Source organism: Myotis nattereri, assembly GCF_964212035.1.
Source record: "Myotis nattereri genome assembly, chromosome: 6".
NCBI lineage: Eukaryota > Metazoa > Chordata > Mammalia > Chiroptera > Vespertilionidae > Myotis > Myotis nattereri.
In genome coordinates this window covers 37,201,278-37,209,309 of record NC_138081.1, presented here as the reverse complement: position 1 = coordinate 37,209,309, position 8,032 = coordinate 37,201,278, and the positions used below count along the sequence as shown (strand labels likewise).

Here is an 8,032-nt window from a genome sequence, read left to right as displayed (position 1 = left end):
TTTTCATGTGACAATATTTTCTTAGGTAGTGCAGACACTAGATTTTCCAATATTTACAAAGTACAGATTTTCACTTACTCTGGGAATTTTCTTCAATGTGTTAACAAGTAGAGAAAACACCTGAATGCCAAAAAAACAAACAAAGAACCAAAAAAACCCCATAAGCTTTATAGATGAAAGATATAGTGAGATATATTTACAAAATGACTAACTCATTTATATCTAACAGTTAATTTGTTTTAAAAGATTTTATTTAAAATATATTAGCAAACTGCCCATGTGGCTCAGTGGTTGAGCATTATCCAGGCACTGAGAGGTGGCCAGTTCAATTCCCAGTCAGGGCATATGCCCAGAGTTGTTGGCTTGATCCCCAGTAGGAGGTACAGGAGAGGCAGCCAATAGGTATTTCTCTCTCATCAATGATGTTTCTCTCTCCCTTCTTCTTCTTCTTTTTCTTCTTTTTCTTCTTCTTCTTCTTCTTCTTCTTCTTCTTCTTCTTCTTCTTCTTCTCTCTCTCTCTCTCTCTCTCTCTCTCTCTCTCTCTCTCTCTCATCTCTCTCTCTCTAAAATAGGAGTGGGGAAATTTTTTTATGCCAAGGGCCATTTGAATATTTATAACATCATTTGCAGCCCATACAAAATTATCAACTTGAAAATTCGCCTGCTATATTTGGTCAAAAATTTTAATTAACTCACCCCTAATGCCTTGGCAGGGCCAGACCAAATGATTTCTTGGGCCTTATACAGCCTACAGGCCAAACTTTCCCACCCCTGCTCTAAAAAATCAATAAAAAACAAATTTAAAAAAACTTCACTATATCCAAAAGCAAACTTCTGCCTAAACGTTCTCATTTCAGAGCCCTTAGGTCCTCAGTAAGTTTTTCATGATGCTCCTATTACAAAATAAACACCAAACAGTTCCTTTTATTAAGTAGTTACAGCAAAGCAACTTAAATTATTTTTGCTCTGACAATTCAGAAGCCATTTTTTAAAAAAATCATACATGTTAATTGAAAGAAAAAGTACCATCTTCACTTCATTCTTAACCATAATCACTTATTAATGAGTTATAAGCTCCAGCTAAGCAATGCAAAATTTCTCAAACCTTGGACTCAGGTTGCATACTGTCATCCTCATTTTCTGCTCCACATTGATTTTCACATGCTAGTTATTTTATCATAGTAACTGTTGAAACCTCAGCTTCACAAAAATATGATGTCATTGAAGGGAATATAGTATGACATAATGCCAAAATTGTGAACTACCTTGACCTAGCTTATGCAACGTGCAACACATGTCACTGTATTTCTCTCAAAAAATGTTAAACTATCTCACAGTAGCTCTGTGAGTTCACTGCCCAAGTCCCAGGGTCATTGCATATACCGTTAGAGAACCTTGGATCTACACTAAGATAGAGATAATGAGAATTCTTGATTCTAAGCTCAATATTATTTCCACTATGTTAAAAATTCAAAGGCAATATATTTTATTTCTTTTGAATTTAAATACATTTGTTCTACTTTAGCAAATAAACTTTCTCATGTAGCAGGCAAATTATCAAAATAATTTTTCCACACTACATAGCTGTAGAATTTACCCCTTCATCTTACAAGGGACTTTCTTACTCCCAGCCTGAGTCATAATGAGAGTTATATGAAAATTTGTCTCTCAGTGTAGTATTGTGATTAAGATCAGAAATTGTAGTATCTACTTTCAAATACCAGTCCTGTCACTTATTCAGCTATGAGTTTAATTGGTTAAACTTTCTACCTCAAGTTCCTCATTTGTAAGTTAGAGATAATAATGAATACTTTAGAGTAGTGACAAGTATCAAATTAATAAATCACCTGAATTGAGTCAGAATAGAATACTTTCATTATTTTTCAATTCTCACCACTACACATGTATCAAATAGTATTTCAGGTTTACATATAACAATATTACCTACTAGTAGCCCTGCACACGAATCCGTGCGCCAGTAGCTCACTGCTGCCCTACTGTAACTCTATGCCCGCTGCCCTGCCCTCTTGTAGCTCCCTGCTTCCCCCCAGCCCCCATCGTAGCTTGCTGCCCTACCTCCTCCTGCAGCTCTCTGCTGCCGCTGCCCACTTATAGCTCCCTGCCCCACCCTTCTGCTGATCCGTGATCCAGTTGTTACCTAACGACCATTTGCATATTACACCTTTATTATATAGGATTATTATCACTTTATAAAACACCTTGGGTCCTATCAATTTCTAACTATGTTTATCTGCCATACTAAATCTCATTTCTTAAACCATGACACTGAAATATGATATCATATATATATATATATATTTATACATATATATGTATAAATATATATATGTGTGTGTGTGTGTGTGTGTCTCATATAGTAAGATGAAAAGGTACATATTATAGCAGAGGGGAAGTGATTCCCACAGATGACACAGATTGTAAACACTATACTTTGGAATAGCATTTATACTCTACTATTTTTACATAAGTACCAAAATATTAGTCCCTGTGTATCATGTATGCTTAAATTTCCTATCATTAAAGGACTGGAGGGGAAGGGAGTATAGTTTATGTAGTACTCAGAAAAAAATTAATTATAAAATATTTAGAAATGACATTGCATTATGAATATGTTTTGCTTTGCTTCCCAAGGTCATATTGTTTGTCCATGAGAAAACACAATTTTTCTTAGTCATATCCATTTTGACCTTGAGTGCTGAGCTAATGGAATGCCTAAAAATAAAATCCCAATCCAGCAAGAGCTAATTAAATAGACAGTTATGGGATGTGACTTTTTAGAACATTATGTCTCAGAAATAAAAGTGTTTTATTTATATTTTGAAACAATGCACTCATTATGACCCGTGACAACATACTAGTACAAATAACTCAAACTTTATTTATTAAAAATGTTTACTAAGTGGTCAAAGAAAAACAAGTCATTAGCAACTGCTCTAACCACATTATCCACTCATACAAAATTCTATGACTAAGGTGAATGAGTGTTGAGGCACAGAATTTAGAAATGCAGCAATACTCAATAATTCTTCAGTATCCAATATGGGTCAATTATACATTTTTATGTCCTGAGGTTTTCTGTATTGTGTATGCAATTTAAACAATTTGATTCAATTTGGTTGATGGGTTAAAATTCACCCAAAGCTATGAAATGAATAATATTGACTTTAAAACCATGTACACTTAGAATTCTGTTTTGTTAGACTCTAAACAGGACAGTGGGATGGCACTTTTTGATGATGCGTGTGTATGAACATGACAGGATAGGTAGATTGAATTTCCTTATCTGCAAAATGTTTACGTAGGAAAGTATTTAGGTTGCAAAGAAGCATTCAATTTCACAATTATATATTTAACCCATCCTAGGTTTTGTCACTCAGCAGGCCAGTGGTTCAGACCAGAATGAGGTATGAAAAACTGCCAATTAGCAATCCCAGGATCCTGACATCAGGCATCTTTAACAGAAATCTCCAGAATCACAATCTCTTAAGTGGGGCCAGAGCTTCTATATTTTTTTTAAGCAGCAGACAACTGTGATGCTCAGACAGGGTTAACAAACAACAATGTAGGAACTTTTAAGGATCTTAATTTGAATCTGGGGGATGGGTAAAATTTTCTGTAAATTGGATATAAAGGGTGAACATTTCTAAAAAGTGTATAATTAGTAATGTGTGCAAATGTTAGTATTATTTGCCAAATTCTATGCATCCCTAAAGCTCAGCTCAAATTCACCTTCATGAATACCATTCTGATTCCACATGCTTTGTGTTCTAACCCTGTTGGTTCATTACCTATTTTTTAAAAGTCCATGTTGTAGGTCCATCTTTTTTTAAAAAAATATATATATATATTTTATTGATTTTTCACAGAGAGGAAGGGAGAGAGATAGAGAGTTAGAAACATCGATGAGCGAGAAACATCGATCAGCCGCCTCCTGCACATCTCCCACTGGGGATGTGCCCGCAACCAAGGTACATGTCCCTGACCGGAATCGAACCTGGGACCCTTCAGTCCGCAGGCCGACGCTCTATCCACTGAGCCAAACCGGTTTCGGCATTGCAGGTCCATCTTGGTTTTTTTGCTCTGCCCTCTCCTTCACCTGGCAAAGTAGAGACTAATCAAGCGGAGACACTAACGGATGAGTACCGAGATCTGAACGAAACCCACTTATAAGTGTGTAACTTCCTCTCCTACCACTTTTTCTGTAAACATTTCCACAAATCCCAGCTGATTCAATCATTTTATCTTCTGATAGCATTTTACTCATGCCATTTCTATAGATTAGTTATGTTACAGTATAGAGTCAGTTGTATTTTTGCATAGTTTTATTATGATTTCCCTAGATAGAAAACTAAGTCTTAATACGTTTTGCATCTCTACAAAACTAGCACAGTGTCTGGAAAATAGGTCTATATAAATATCTGTTTCACCATGCTACAGCTCATCTGATACATTGTACTTCTTCAATAGCACTTACTATAAATTACTTTTAATACCATGTGGGAATGTATATTTGTGCATGTTTGGGAATGTGATGTTTGCTACTTGTCTGGAAGTTCCTTGAAAGAGGGGAGTGAGTGTTATTCTAATCTGAATCCACCCACCTCCTCCCATAGACAGTAGTAGATATTTTTCATGTTTCATTGGTTTGGGCTGGCTTAATTGTATCCAAGACTAATTATTGGAACAATGTGTTATAAGGAAGACATTTTGGAAAACATTGAATGTCACAGCTGACTTGATTCAGTAGAGAATAAAAGAGTAGTATGGTTTTTTGAAAGGGAAAAATTAGGTACATTGGAAAAGACAGCTTTGCTCAACTCCTATTTAGTTGTATAATTTTGATGACTTCTCATAACTTTTCTTCCTTTTTCACTTTTAATTTCACTCTAATTGGGGTTAAATGAATCACTGAGTTTTCTCTTTTAAAGTATTTTCCAAACAGGGCTTTGCTCAATGATATAAGCTTTAGTTGTTATCATTCTGTAGCAGAAGTTATCTATATATGGGTTGAAGGTGATCTTGGCTAAAGTACACATTAGCCATTAATAGCACTGACTGTGCTGTATACTGGAAGTATCCATAACTTAATACCCACAAATCTCTGCTGAATCCTGAACATCAGTTTCCACTCCTGGAGCCCATGGAGGGCAGGAGGCAGAACAAAAAACTATTTTGGTGAATGCTGATAAACTTTTCAATTTTGGCTAGAAATATTTTTTAATTGACATCCATCAATAAAAATGCAAATCCAGTATGAGAAAATATCATTGATCCACTTTCCACTGAATCTGAATAACTGAATCTGCAGCTTCAATTTTCTAGGGCAGTTGCAACTTCACAACTCTTAAGAGATGCACTAATAATAATGGTGGTTGTCCCTTTTTTATTGTTGTTAATCCTCACCCAAGGATATTTTTCCATTGATTTTTAAGAAGAGGGAAAGAGAGAGACATTGATGTGAGAGAGACATGTTGATTGGTTACCTCCCTCACGTGCCTGCAACTGAGGTGCATGCCCTTGACTAGAATTGAACTCAAGACTCTTCTGTTCAAGGGCTGACACTCTAACCACTGAGCAAACGGCTAGGGTCATTTCGATTTTTCCTTTCCAGTGCTTTCAGCCATCTATCTGACCAACCCAACTCCTGATGGTGCCACAATCTGATCAGCAGGTCCTTGGTGCCAGCTCAGTGACTCCCAAGCTTCATAACTTTTCCACATCTCAATTTTATCATTTGTGAAATAAAAGACCATGGACTACGTCTGTGAATCCCAACTTTATTGATAATTAGAATCAACTAGGGAAATATACTAAAAACACAGATTCCTTGTTCCTAACCAAGTTCAACCAAATTTGAATCTCTGGGAATAGCGTCCATATTTTTAAAACATGCCCAGTTGATTCCAATTATCATCCACATATGGTCTGTGGAGCAGTAGCAACAGCATTACCTGGGAACTTAGAGACACAATTGTCTATATCTACCCCATACCCACTGAATCAGAAACTTGAGGGTGGGGCCCAGAAATCTATGTTTTAATAATCCATCCAAGTAACCTTGATGCAACAAAATTTGAGAAACATCGGGATAGATGATAAATACAATTTTGAAATTAGTTACTTATATAATCAAACATAGGCAGGAAGACTAATCAAGAGGAATCTAGAGGAATCAAAACAAAGTACTTGTGTAAATGTGTAAACGCTTCTTCTAGCATGGAAATAATTGACCTGCGTTTGGCCTTTGGCCATAACAGAAATCATTCCTCACCTTCCAAATATCAGATTATGTCACCTTTTCTTAGAAGTGTGTCCTTACCTCTATACCCAGATAGCACTAATACCCTTATTCTGTCTCCCCCTCAACTCCAACAATATCCTTTGCAGTTACTTACTATAACAGTTACAATATGGCATTGCTGTAATTTAGTCTCAATTTCTTAGGAACAAGCAAGCCTACCATCTAACATAGTATCTGTCCCCTCATGGACATTCCAGAATGTTTAATAAATAAGCAAAGTGATAGACCCTAAGCAACAGATGATACAAAAAATGGGATTCTAATGAACCATCTCTGTTGACTTTCCAGTCAAATCAAGATTATTAGATGCCCTGACCAGTGTTACTTGGTGGTTAGAGTGTTGGCCTGCCTACTAAAGAGTCATGGTTTGATTCCTGGTCAAGGGCACATACCTGGGTCACAGGTTTGATCCCCAGCCCCAGTCAGGGCGCGTGTGGGAGGCAACCAATGGATGTTTCTCTCTCTCTCTCTCTCTCTCTCTCTCTCTCTCTCTCTCTCTCTCTCCTCTTTCCCCCTCTCTCCTCCCTCCGCTCCCTCCTCTCTTTCCCCCATTGCCTTCCACTCTCTCTAAAAAGAAAAAAAAAAAGTCAATGAGAAAAAATATCCTCAAGTGAGGAGTAACAACAACAAAAAGATTACTAGGGGATTTAAAAACTTCTACTTGAGATAAAAATGTGACTTTTTCCATTCATACTATAACACTTCATAATTACTTAAAAATAACTGAAGCTATAGTAAAAACATGACCAAAAAATCATAAACAAATACTTAGTAGTCTGCTTTGATTAAATAATCTGAAACCACTAAACTACCTCAGATTTTTGCTTGACGTAACCAATATTATAAGTTGGAAGCTTAAACTATCTCTTAAGAGACAACTGAAATGTTATAATCATATAAAAATAAAGCAGAGATTAAAAGTTTTTTGTTAAGCAGTGTTGAGAAAATATTTTTACTAAGTTGCACATATATAAATATTTTCACATGTTTTAATGATTGAACTTCAAAGTCCATTATTTTAACAGCAAACGACTGTCTGGTAGGAAATAAGATGATTTGTCATTATTAAATTTGAGCAGAAATTTGTATATTAGAAAAACAGTTTTTAAATTTGCAAAAATATGAACCGTAGTATGGAAAACCTATTACATAGGAGGAAAAAAATCGGCTTTATTGTTTTCTCTTTTCCTTTTAAAATATTTACTCATATCAAAATAAAACTTTAATTTGTAATGCCACAGATTTTAGCCCAGGGGTCCTCAAACTACAGCCTGTGGGCCACATGCAAATACAAATATTGTATTTGTTCCCATTTTGTTTTTTTACTTCAAAATAAGATATGTGCAGTGTGCATAGGAATTTGTTCATAGTTTTTTTTTTAAACTATAGTCCGGCCCTCCAACGGTCTGAGGACAGTGAACTGGCCCCCTGTTTAAAAAGTTTGAGGACCTATATTTTAGCCTATCCTACGGTATTCCTTCCTTTCTTGTGATATGTCTGTTTTTATAGACTAATAGAAAATGGAAATGTATCTATATATTTTCATCTAATTTAGGAAACTTATATTCTGTATGTATAAACTCAAACAAGATGCTTTTCAAAAACACTTTCTGCTGAATGCTTTATTACTCCTTGGTATGTAGTTATACCCAATTAATTCACATAAATAATTATATCAGCTGAGGCCAATAATTAATCTATTAACATGAA

The 8,032-nt window shown here is 35.6% G+C and overlaps 1 pseudogene across 1 annotated transcript; it reads right to left on the bottom strand.

Moving 5' to 3' along the window:
• Positions 1-4,907: 4,907 nt before the first annotated feature.
• On the bottom strand, positions 4,908-5,442 carry LOC308520823 (protein SPO16 homolog; annotated as a pseudogene). Its single transcript has one exon. The product of its transcript is annotated as a protein SPO16 homolog (transcript).
• Positions 5,443-8,032: the final 2,590 nt, after the last annotated feature.